This window comes from Felis catus, chromosome C1 (genome assembly GCF_018350175.1).
Source record: "Felis catus isolate Fca126 chromosome C1, F.catus_Fca126_mat1.0, whole genome shotgun sequence".
NCBI classification, from domain to species: Eukaryota; Metazoa; Chordata; class Mammalia; order Carnivora; family Felidae; genus Felis; species Felis catus.
Window position 1 is genome coordinate 67,057,832 of NC_058375.1, and position 13,335 is coordinate 67,071,166.

Genomic DNA, 13,335 nt, shown 5'->3' on the forward strand with positions numbered 1-13,335 from the left:
GGTCACATATAAGTTATTCACTTTGTAGTTTACATGATCAGACAGCTTGTAAAAAAGAGTTAACATACTTGTCATTTGTAATTATATAGGAGAGCATGAACTCAAGAAAACTTCAAACTCTCTTTAGGATATCAACATCACCCAAACAATGATGTAGAGGAAGTCTTTCGCGGCCAGACATTGCCCCATCAATCAGCTTGCAGTCAGGAGAAAAATTGACTTTGTCATGATATGCTTCTTAAAGAAAAAGTAATAAATTCTATACAAATGGCAAGCTGGCAGTGTGGCTAATTTATTCATTATCCACCCTAGAAAAATAATTAAGTCATGCTTTCCTTCCTGGTGCTTTATTACAGTTTAGTGCGCCCTACCCCCTTCCCCCCCGTTTTTTTTTTTTTTGCGCCGTCAGTGAGAACGCTTATTAAAATAAATTAGCTGCAAAACTTTTAACTCTGTCTTAAAGAAAAAACTAATCCACTTTTCTAGTGGAAGTAACATTGATTAAATAAACCGAGTTCCATGCAGAGCAGATTAATTCCTTTAGCCACAGTTTTCAACCTTAAATGATGTTGTATCTGTATTAGTTTGAACAGTGTGTAATAAGCTGTAAATTTATAATTGGTATTAACCTCATTTAGAGTGTCTTTCTTTGTCTCTTATGGCTGAAATCCCTGATAAAATAAAGGGGTAAATAGGAATGCTAAAAATGTATAGATTCAGTGAAATAGCCATGTCTATGATATATGTTTGTATGATGAACTAATTTTTTTACACAACCTATATTGCTCAATCCCAGCACAAAAGAACTTCAGATATTGGTGAGACTCCATGTTGTGATCCATATTTAAATCATACTTTCTCAGAAAATCCAGTAGGTAACATTACAAAATTTGGACAAAATGATGGCAGCTGTTTCCTTTTGAAACTTGAGTTTTTGTTGGTGTATGTTGATTGCCTCAACATCTACCAAAATATATTTCCATTTTGTCATAATGTAAACGACGCAATATGGTGGCTACTTCACCTTCATGGCTGCCCTCAATCCCTCTGTGCACACACACCATTCTTTCCATCAAGAGATATAATTTATTGCTCCACCCTTGGAATTTGGGTTTTCCCTGTAATTCTCTGGTACCAGGTAGAATGCTGTGGAAGTGGCACTACATAATTTCTAGGCCAAGAGCATTTCTGTTTTCATCATCTTAGGATCTGGCCTCCATATGAAACAGCTCAAGCTCTACTCCTGAAGGAGTTGGTTGCAGTCTATGAGTTTTCCCATGGAAGCCTCTAGCCAATTCCATTCACTGAGCTGAGGGTGAAGGCCACCTGTGGGTGAAGTCATTCTGTATCTTTAGCCCCAGCTGAATACCTAAGTGAAGGAAGTTGTGTGTGTGTGTGTGTGTGTGTGTGTGTGTGTGTGTGTGTGTGATGCCAATGATACAATGTGGAACAAAGGAGCTGAGTGGCCAACCTTAGAATAACACATAATGCACCTCTAGTGTGTTACTCATCTGGGGGATGGTGGGTAAAGAAGCAGTAGACAACTGAAGCAATAGATAGCAAGCAATTTCTTGTTGGAAATGTAAAAAAAAACAAAAAATAAATGCATCATTTTGCCATCACTAATATTCTACAGTTAAACTGTATTTAAGATTTCTTCCTTCCAGAATTATTGATTCTCTCTGTCTTCTAAACGCACACTTTGGATATTGACTCCTCGTCTATCCTTAAATAATTCCATGAATCAGTTGTATTACAAACTTAACAGCAAGATTTCAGACATTAATAATTTCTGGTCTTAGAATATACAAATATTATGGGTTTTAGTTCTCATGTTCATTGAATTAGGCTCAAAGGGATATTTTGAGGAGAAAATGTGTTTCACAGTCAGGAGTATTTGCCATTGGAAAACTACATGCATCCATTTGTGAAGGCACAAAAGTGGTTCAAAGTTGTATATTTAAAAGATGCACAAACCATCCTTTACTCTGACTCCTGAGTGATGCATATAATTTGCAATTTAACCATTGTACCTCAGTGTTTCAAACATTTAAAAAAACTCAGTCTGCATTTGTGATAAGGCTGCCCCCCACAGCATGGCACATAAAGTCCTCTTAATCTGCCCTGTACACATTTGTCTGGCATCATCTCTTTCGAACTCCTATTTTACATTCCATCAATTCTGATGGACCTAGGTAGCCTCGATATCTGAGTGGTGCTCCTTTGCTTCTGCTTAGTTCATTCTATTTGGAATGCTCCTTCTTTCTTTATCTCCTTTTTCTAATGCCTTAAGACTCAGTTCAGGTACTGCCTCTTCCCTGAAGCTTCCATGATACTAGTGTCCCCCAGTCTGGCCCTCCTCCTGTATATGAACGGCATTCAGTGCATCCCTTTCCCGTAGCACTTGCCACAGAGTGGTAAAATTATATGCTCGCTTGCCATTCTTGCTTATTTTTAGAAAAAATAAATAAATGGCACAATACATGAAAATCCAGGATAAGATGGTTTTGCAACTAGCTGACAGAAGTCAGGTAATACATTTCCCTAAAGCATTTGTTAACTAATATGTATAACTTTCTTTAAATTTTATGTAACTTAACTGTGGTGGTAACGTCATAAATTTGGCAAATTTCAATTCCTTGTCAGTTCACTAATGACTCATTTTGAGTACCAGTTAATGTTGATATAGTCATTTAGAAAAATAAAGGTGTTTTTTTTTTTTTTTATTTTTCAAGAGCTTGGGTTGGGATCAATGTGATCTTTGACTTCTGAGTTTACAACTATAATGAATTCTTGTGATTTGTTCATTGGGAATGAGAGGCTGTTGAAAATCTGATTCCTAAAGATCCAATTATTGATTTTTACTCTCCTAAATATCCTTGTATCTATTATTGAGATTTGGTTCTACATTTAGTATTTGTATAGAAAGGAATGGAAGATAATGATATAAGCAAATGTCATCATTTATTTAACCAATTTTAATACTACTGTGTGGTCAATCATAGTATGCTACACACTTGGCTGACACTGAAATCCAAAGATTGTGTCAGTTATGACTTCATAATTTTACAGAGCAATTTCCGTTGTGAAGTTCTGGTTTCAGATGACAAATTAAACATATAGTTAATTTTTGTTTTGGTCTGAAATCCCCAAAACACTGTGGTCAAAGGACCAAATTAAAATGTGTGTATGTGCTTGTGTGTATACCACAAGGATGAGAAGGATAGGGAAGGAAATCAAAGCAAAATTTTTGAATTCTGCAAACAGAGGGTTGAATGGTAACTGACTTAGTGCAACCAAGAAGGTTAAATCCCCATCCAGCACAAGAGAATATTGAAAAAGTAGCTAAAACGACAGATAAAAATCCTCAAAATGCCTAGGAACCCACATATCACACACCCATGGAAATAAGAGTGGAGTGGAAGGTATTAAAAGAAAGACTGGCTGAGTACTGCGGCACCTGGGTGGCTCAGTCAGTTAAGCATCAGACTTCATCTCAGGTCATGATCTCATGGTTTGTGGGTTCTAGCCCCATGTCAGGTCTGTACTGACAGCTCAGAGTCTGGAGCCTGTTTCAGATTCTGTGTCTCCCTCTCTCTCTGCCCCTCCCAAGCTCACAGTCTCTCTCTCTCTCTCTCTCTTTCTCTCTCTCTCAAAAATAAACCTTAAAACAAATAAAAATAAAAAATAAAAATGACTGACTGAGTACTGCTTGGAAAATATTTAGGTTTCCATATGCCTTTTCCACCATCATGGCTTTGAGACACTTCTCCACCCCCTCCTCTCCCACACTCCTAGTGTGGACATTTATCCCACAGCATCTCTTCTTGGAAACATTGAACACAGATTATTTCCTGTGATTTCTTTTCTTTACCATGGGTTTATTAAACTTCTGTTCTCTTTTCCATGATCCTTTGTGTTGGGTAACCTAAAGAGGGCCCCAGAGAAACATTTGTTTTGGATTCTCCTGAGAGCTAGATGTGGCTCATGGGGAGGTTGGAGATGGAAAATAGAAGTTAGCTGACTCCCACTGTGTTACTGGACATCTAGTCCATGGCCCACACTGCAGCCCTGCCATATGCCCCAAATGTGATGAGCCCTATCTCTCAATAACTCATGATTTTCCCACTGAAGTATGCAGAAAGGACCCCTATAAGTTTTCAGAAAACCTGGAATGTATGCCGGAGACTTCATTAAACTCATGTTTGCTGGGAGCCTCCAATCAATATTAACAATATTAAACTTTCCTTGAATAGGGAGGCACACGCTCCGTACTTCATTTGACAAAACTAAACAATATGTGGTTGGGTGGATATTTGCAGGAGAGTTACAGATTAAAAGAAAGTCAAGGAGAATGATTAACATAAAAAGTAGAAATGTAATCAAGAGAGTAGAGGAATGCTAAGAAGCTAACAGTTATCTACTTTTTAATATCTCAATTGTGAGTATGCAAGCATATTTATTATTATTATTATTATTATTATTATTTAAACTATATATAAGTGGTATATACTCTTCTGTATGATATATTTTGAAATAAAAGCATAGTTCCCATTTCTCATGAATCAAAAGTGCATATTTCTTGAACATTATGTCTACACATTATATTATTAATAAGCTAGATTATGTTTTCATAAAAGATTAAAACACTAATGAAACATTAAATTGCTAACACTGGGATCTGAATTTTATAATAAAAAGATAATAACAAATTTTTCTCTCACGTTTTTCCTCCCTGTGAAGGTGATTGTAAGCTTTTTTTTTTTAAGAGTTTATAGTTTATTAGAAGTTATGGAATAAACCATTCTGAATGTCATACAAATGCCTGTTTGGAAAGTGGCTGTAAATAGGAGTTTTGTAAATCAAAACTTATTTGTCTCTAGAAATAGTTTTATAAAAGGAAGTTAATTTTTTAAATTTTTATTTTAAGGTAGATGTTGTCAAAATAAACTTTTAATCTCAGAATAATATCATGCTTACAGATAATTTGTAAAGATAGCACAGAGAATGCCCATATATTCACCCAGAATTTATCCTGTTACTAACATCTTACTTTAGTGTGGTACGTTTGTCATAATTAATGAATCAACATTGCTACATTATTATAAGTTAAAGTACATACTCTTTCAGATTTCTGTAGTTTTTACCTAAAGTCTTTTTTCCTGTTATGTGATACCCTATTACATTTAGTTATCATGCCCCCCCTAGGGTCCCCTGAGCTGTAATAGTTTCTCAGACCTTTCTGGTTTTCAATGACCTTGATAGTTTTATGAGTACTCGTTAAGTATTTTGTAGGATGGCACTCTATTGGGATTTCTCTGATATTTTTCTTATGATTAGACAGGGCTTATGCTTTTTTTTTTCTTTGGAAGAAGACAATTGAAATAAAGAGCCATTCTTTTCAGTTCATATGAAGGGTGTATATTATCAACATAATTTATCTCTATTGATGTCAACCCGGATCATCTAGTTGAGGTCATGAAAGTCAGTTTTCACCACTACTAAGTTCTGTTTCTTCCCTCTCTCAGTCAGCACTTTTTGGAAAGAAATCAATATGTGAAGTGTACACTTAGGGAGTAGGGAGCCATCCTCTATCTCCTTGAGCACAGAGTATCTACATATACATTTGGAATACATCTGCCTATTCTCCCTTTTTAAATTCAACCATTTATTTATATTAGTTATGGCATCATAGTTACCTATTTTATACTTTGGGTTATAATCCAGTATTCTTTATTTTGTTATCCTTTGGAAGTTATTCTAGTTGGCATTTGTGTCTAACACCATTATGTTTTTGTTGAGTGCTTCCTTTCTTACATCGTTTAGCACTAGAAGATCTTCCAGTCACATCTTATGTATTTCCTGCCCCAGTCCTAAAATCAGCTATTTTTCCAAGAATTCCTGGTTCCTTGTATAAAGAATGGTATTAGAAACCAAGATCTGAGCACTAGGTGTGCCCATTGGTAATGGAGCATCTGTACTTCTAGGGACTGTAAGCTGGAACAGCAAGGAAATATATGTGAGTATACAAACTTATGCATATATGCCCATCTATAAATATTTTAATATATTCCCATTTGTATCTATATTGAACTATTCATGAGTTCATACCAATTTCTCCAAATCTAAATCCATTAACTCATGGAACTCATCTTCTCTCCTTATCTGTAAAATCCTACTCTAACAGTGATAAATATGGTTCTCATCACCACCATCCACTTACTCATTTGCTTAATACCACATATATCTGTGTATTTCATTTTCAAGTTATTAAAATAGTCGTAAGATAACTTTATCAACTAGAATACAGTTTATATGTATAGTTTTCTGTTGTTGTTTTTGCATTTGGTCTTAAAGATTTCAGTAATCTCCAAAGTGGTAGTTCCATTTTTGATCAACCAACTAATGCTTAATCTTTAATGGAAATAACCCCTAATGTACTATCTAATCAATCATTCAGTCAGCCTTAAATTATTAGCATACAGTGAAAAGTTTTATAAGTATGAAGAATGCAAAGGGTAGTAGGTTTGGTGAGAAGATGTGAAGGTCTCAAGAAAGGGATAGTTTTCTCTGGACCAAGAATAAAAGCTGTAAATGAGAAGAAATGCTGCCTTAGGATCTTATAATATTTTCATAATAGCAAATAAAAAATCTAATAATGTAACCTTGATTTAATTAGTTAATTTTTATAAGGGTTACTTAACATAAGTAAAACTATGTGTTGGTAACTAAATTAGTATTTAGCATAGCATTAGTATTGAGTGACCCTTTCTCACTCATCTGAAATTCCTTTCACCAAAAAATCCAAATCATCCAAAAGATAAAAAAGTAACATTTCAATGTATATGGCTACAGTAAGATTTCTGCTTGTTTATCATTTTTAAAATTTAATTAGGCAAAGAAGTCAATTTGTTAGCTTATTTATAAGTATAGAGTCCCAGCAGAAGGGATTATCATAAACTTCTACTTTCCACTTCAACCCCCAACCTTAATCACTATCACATCTATTTCATTTAAAAGCAAATGATGCAAAAAAGTAATGTCTTGAGAAGCTGATATGCTGAATAAGAGATAAAATTGGAAGGAGAAGAAGAGTGTTTCAAATTTCCCTTCACTGCCACCAGAATATCTCAGAATTACATAAAGTACAAAAACTTACACAGTACTTTGGTCCCACAAGTTTGCTTTTAACATTTGAGGAGAATTCAAAGAGGGAATGATAAAAAGCCTTTAAGCGTCAATTAAAAAGAAAAAAAAAAGTAAAAATGGCTCATTTGGATAATGTAATCATGCAATTAACTAATTGAAAATAAGCCGATGAATATAGACACTGATAGTTCAAGGCAAAAAGTAAAAAACAAAAAAAATTTAAAAAACCTTTATAGCCACTTCTGTTCACTGTTAAGTATTCCTCTCTTCGAATTCTAAATTTTTATTTTCCTATAAATAAATATTTCTCTGTTCTACCTCTCTGGCTCTCTTGTATAAATGATTTGTAACTGTATTTAAATGAGAAATCTTATAGATATAAATATTAAAGGGTATTCAGTTATTAGTTTAGAAAATCATGTTAATCAGTATCTAAACTTTGGAAAAAAATGATAATTCATATGGCTGTCAGGCACTTTCTATTGGAGTTCCATAAATTTAAGGCTATGGCTTGTGCATATTTGCAGTTTAGCTAACATTTTATATAGTAAAAATTCAGTATCTATTATTTGATTGAAATATTTATTTACTTGAACATACTTGAAGATTTCAAATGTATCTTTATGCAACATTCTTTCACTCAGCTAAGAATCAAGTGTAAATCTGGATTGAAAACTCTTAAGGGGCACCTGGGTGGCTCAGTTGGTTAAGTATCTGACTCTTGATTTCAGCCTAGGTCATGATCTCACAGTTTGTGGGATAGAGCCTTGTGTCAGGGTCTGCACCGACAGTATGAAGCCTGCTTGGGATTCTCTCTCTCCCGCCCCGTCTGCTCTGCCTCCTCCCTGCTCACACTCTCTCTCCTTCTCTCTCTCAAAATAAACTTAAAAAAATAAAAAAAAAACCCTCCTTTCTCAGCATTACAAATTTATCAAGATAGCAATAGTTTAAGATGACTATACATAGATTTATGAGAAATTAAAATGAATTGACAATTCAGAAATATTCATAAATATTTCTTATGAATTTCAACACATTAAATATGTAACACCAGTCATTGTCAGAACTCAGTAATATTCTGGCATTTTGTGTTTTGACAATTTTAACACACAAAAAAAGAAAAAAAAAGACTATAAATAGGATGAAGAGTAGTTTAGGTCTAAGGAAATTAATCCTGGACACCTTGCTGAAAGTAGAAAACTTTGTGTTTCTATAAAATAAATTATTATTTATTTCTGGTCTGGAACAGTTAATGGAGAAATCAACTTAACTAAAAGGGAAATTGACTGCACCAAGAAATATATAAGCTGCTGATTGTAGACACCTAACATATTAAAGGTGTGTATCTCTTGGAACAAGCAAGTAAAAGACAAATGGAGATGTTAACATGTAGCTGAGTAGAACAGAGAAAAAGTATTGAGCATGTCTTTTTTAAGATGATGATGCCATTTATATTTCTTTGGCTTTTGGGCAAACAGTCTTCCAAAGTGACTCATGCAAGGACAAGCAAAGAAAGCATCATGGAGAGCCCACCCTTGCAAGCTCTCGTGTCCCAGCTATGAGGAGTAATTCAGTTCACAGTCTGCAATGGGTCCCTAGGAGAGCCAAGTTTTTACAGAAAACCCAGCCTTTGTTCTTCTGGTAAGGTGCTAACAGCCAATCTTCTCTTGCTCATCATCTTCGTCTATAAAATGAGACTACTAAGCATGGTGCACCATCCTTCCTGGGATTCTTCAGAGAAATAATTAGAAGCTAAGTGGTGTAGCGGAGATGTACAGAGTACTGCAAGGATTGGCGTGTTAAATTTGATTGCTTTTGCTCTTAGCTACAATAATTATGTATTTCTGCTCTACCTTTTATTTCTCATTGTTATTTTTAAATACACATCAGTTTATGTTAATGAAAACTTTGTAAATGAGCTTTACATCTGGAATATACCTCAGCAATAATCAAATTCAAACTCTCACATATTACAACTGGCCAAGAGACCAAATAATTTGTATAAAGGCCAATAGCAATTTAGAAGCGACTAACAACAGAAACTTGGTCTTTCTAACTTCCAATCCAGAACGTTTTACTTGTTTAAATTTTTTTAAGGCAAATCTTCACTATACGGCATGGACCATAACCTAGGAAAAGCAGCAAACAGGGTAACGAGGTTCTTTTCTCTCTGTAAGTACACAATCCACAACAGACAAAGCAAGCACTATATGTCAAAATATTTAAAAATTAAAAATCAGTGTTAAGTAAAATACGCTCTGTCCTTTTACTTTGCCAAGTACATCTTCATAACAAGAGGTAGGCCAGGTCTGAATTTAGAATTGTTGGATCTCTGAGTTCCTGCTGAGAATATAGCAGTTGTCTGCTGAGTCAGACCCTGGCTTTAGTCTCCAGCTCTCAACCTTCCCCCACACAAGTTCCCATACCCACTTCTTCTCCATAACTTCCCTCTCTACCACACCATAATGTTTCTTTGCTACGCATATGTGGATGTTCCAGACCACATTTTCAAGCTTTACCCACACCCACACTTTCCTCTGGCCACTGAATTTAGAGGTTCAACTTCAGGAGAAGAGAACTTATGACCATTTGAGCAGAATATTCTATAGCGCAAGGTACCTAGAGTATGGTCAGAGGACAAGAAAATGGCAAACTGGAAGCAAATCTCCTTGATCCCACAGAGTCTTCAACTGATGGGAAAAAGGGCATACATGGGAAGACCAGAGTGGAGCCCTCTAAAGCTTAGGTCAACTGTAGAGAACTCTCTTACCTGAATCAAAGGATAGTATTGGGCGTGGAAGACAGGTCAAATAAATCTTTACCTAAAAGAAAAAAAAACAAACAAACAAAACATCCATAAAACAGTACAAAACAAAACAAAAACTCCTTAGTGTGATTAGGTAAGAATTACATAATATAGGGGTGCCTGGGTAGTTCAGTTGGTTAAACATATGACTTCAGCTCAGGTCATGATCTCACTGTTCATGGGTTTGAGCCCCACATAGAGCTCTGTTCTGACAGCTCAGAGCCTGGAGCCTGATTCTGTCTCCCTCTCTGTCTGCCCCTCCCCCGCTTGTGCTCTGTTTCTCTGTGTCTCTCAAGAAAAGAAAAAAAGAAGAATTACATAATATAAAATGATGGGCATATAGAGTGGAATTTACTTTAATCTGGGTGGTCAGGAAAGCTTCCATAGCAAACTAACAGTTGAGAGACATATGAGGAGTTAAATAAATAAAGGATGTGGCATAACAGAAAGGGGAATTGATCCAGGTAGTGAAGGGAAAAAACAAACAAACATACATACAAACAAAAACAACCTATGGAAAGGAGAGGAGATGAAATTATCTTGCCTCTTTGAAGGAATTAATTTGAAGTTTAGCAAACTTGTCATGATATATAAAGGGTTTTCCTGATCAAAGATGAGTGAGATCAAAGAACAAAGTGATTCTTGAAATAAAATACCATTATATATATATATATATATATATATATATATATATATATATAGACAGAAGGTGATAATTCACATAGAATGAGTGCCATGTGAGAAGGCTGGTTGTGGCAATTCATGTGACTAGAAATGCAAATGAATCCCACCATCCTAACGCTCTGGTTATATTTTAAGGAAAGAATTGTTGTGAATTGTATTGCAATGTTGGAGCTCTAGTATAAGACCTGGCAGAGAACTAAAACTAGATATATCATCGCTAAAACACTCAGGGTCTGTCACAATGTACAGAACCAATTTCAAAACTGTATATCAGAAGTGTGATGGTTAAATGTTATATGTCTATTTGGTAAGGCTATGGTGCCCAGTTGTTCGGTGAAATTCCAGTCTAAATGGCGCTGTGAAGGTGTTGTATCAACAAGATAAACATTTGCAAACAGTTGACTTTAAGTAAAGATCAGACTTAATAATTGGGATCGGTCTCATTCGATCAACTAAAGGGTTTGAGACAAAAAACAGGTTTCCTGGAAAAGAAGGAATTCTGCCTCAAAACTATACTGTAAACTCTTGCCTGAATTTCTAGCCTGGTAGCCCACCCTACCAATTTCAGATTTTCCGGCCTGTAAAACTGTATGAGCCAACTCTCAGGAGGATCCTGACTGATAAATCAGTGAAACCAATCTGATTTCCTGTTGTGTCTCTTCCTAGTTCTCAGAGTAGGACTGATGACCCCTGTCAGATTGAGTACACCTCCTTATAGTTCTTGAATAATTCATGATAGAGATTCAAGAGGGAGGTCCTAGTCTTTCTGCTGTTACCATAAGGAGTTATCAACAAATTAGTCAGAAACCTAGGGATATGACAGCACTTGCCCTCAAAATTTATAAACCCAGTTATAGTGAAAAGAGTAAAAAAAAAGCCCTTTGGAACTCATATGCAAATTAAAATCAAAGAGAATGTTCTGGGATATGAAACTGTATCTCCAGTTCTAAGACCTAAGCATACAGAATTTTGTTTAGATACCTCATATAGCTTTCACAGCAACCTTTTAGAAATATGACAGATGTTTCTATAACTGAAAGCTATAGAACCAGGCAAATTACTACTGTTTGTAAAGAATAAAATATTATACAGCAGCTGTGTCCTAAGAATCTATAAGAGAAAATGGCACTTATAAATGACTTGGAATTTTAAAGAAAACATAACTATTGAACATAGTACCTTTTTTAATGTTTATTTACGTTCGAGAGAGAGAGAGCGGGGGAGGGGCAGAGGGCGAAGAGACAGAATCCGAAGCAGGCTCCAGGCTCTGAACTGTCAGCACAGAGTGGGGTATGGGGCTTGAACTCATGAGCTGTGATATCATGACCTGAGCCAAAGTCAGACGCTTAACCGACTGAACCACCCAGGCACTCCGAACATAGTAATTTCATTATGTTTTAATACCTAGACTAACACAGATCGATCATTCTATCATAATCTATCTAATTATCTATGTGTATATGTACACACCACATACACACTTGAAGATATAGTTATGTCCTCAATTCAGAATTATTAGATAGCAAAATAAGTTTTATATATTAAGATAATTATGACCTTCATATATTACTATTAAAATATAATTAAGTATACAGAGACTTGGAAAAAGGGTAAAAATAAAATAGGCTATTAGGATGAACAAAGATACCATAATTAAACTTCACATTTGACTCGGCATCTTAGAAAAAGTGCAAATGTGGTATATCTTAGAGATTTAGCAAATTTTGATAGAAGGATCCTTCCAAATATTCACATCTAACAAAGGCTAAGTATGCTATTTTAATATGAAGGCTATGCAAGTTAACTTAAGAAATATTAAGAAAATTCAGATAATTGAGAATAACCAAAAAGGAATACAAAAATAATTCCAGAAACCAACAAAACCCTGTTAGTAATTGTGGCAGGCAGCTTTAGGGTGGCCCCCCCAATGATCCGTATGTCCTTGGTTTCAATTTCTTGTGTTTGCCCTTGCTCTTCAGTGTGAGGGAGGCCTGTGGCCATGGCAGAGAAAATGGGATGTCACTACAATGATTAGAGTACTAAAATTATAACTTCCTTCTTGTTAGAGACCAGCTCTATGCCTTCTCAGAGTGCATGACCTGATAAAGCAAGAAGCCAAGTTGGACAGGACCACATCCTAAAGAACTGAGGGAAGTCTATGGCAATAGCTGGCCATTATCATATCTCTAAAATATAAAATGACTAGATGTATCATTTCTATCATATATTGCTGACAACTGTTGTTGTTAAGTTAATCTATTTTTCAATGTCCTTATATAGTGTTGTACGTTTTATACCTATTGATTATTAAAACACTATTAAACAATATTCACTTTTTGTTTTATTTTATTTCTCAACAAACAGCAATCTATTCTTCTAGAACCATTTTTATCTAAGCCATGCCATAGGCAAATATACCCTTAACTTCCTCAATCTATCATCATCCCTTCTCCTAAGAATCAAACCCAGACCTTGCAATCTTCCTGTGGGTATCTCAATATATTTTTAGCAGGCTAAACACACTATGTGCCAGATACTGTGATTAGAATTAGATGTGCCCTTGAGGAATTACAGTATATGAACCAGAAATGTAGAAGATAAATTACATTAAGATTTATAATGTCCACAATGTTTAATCATAGTTCATATTTGAACTCAATAAATTCTTAATTTAATGCTTCTGCATGTCTACATAT

At 35.2% G+C, this 13,335-nt stretch overlaps 1 long non-coding RNA gene across 1 annotated transcript in view; it reads right to left on the bottom strand.

Moving 5' to 3' along the window:
- Positions 1 to 4,725: 4,725 nt before the first annotated feature.
- Positions 4,726 to 13,335, bottom strand: part of LOC123379666 — a 393,177-nt gene continuing 384,567 nt past the window's right edge. Inside the window, exon 4 of the long non-coding RNA XR_006584424.1 lies at positions 4,726 to 9,971. This is a non-coding gene — a long non-coding RNA (uncharacterized LOC123379666). The remainder of the gene's footprint in view (positions 9,972 to 13,335) is intronic.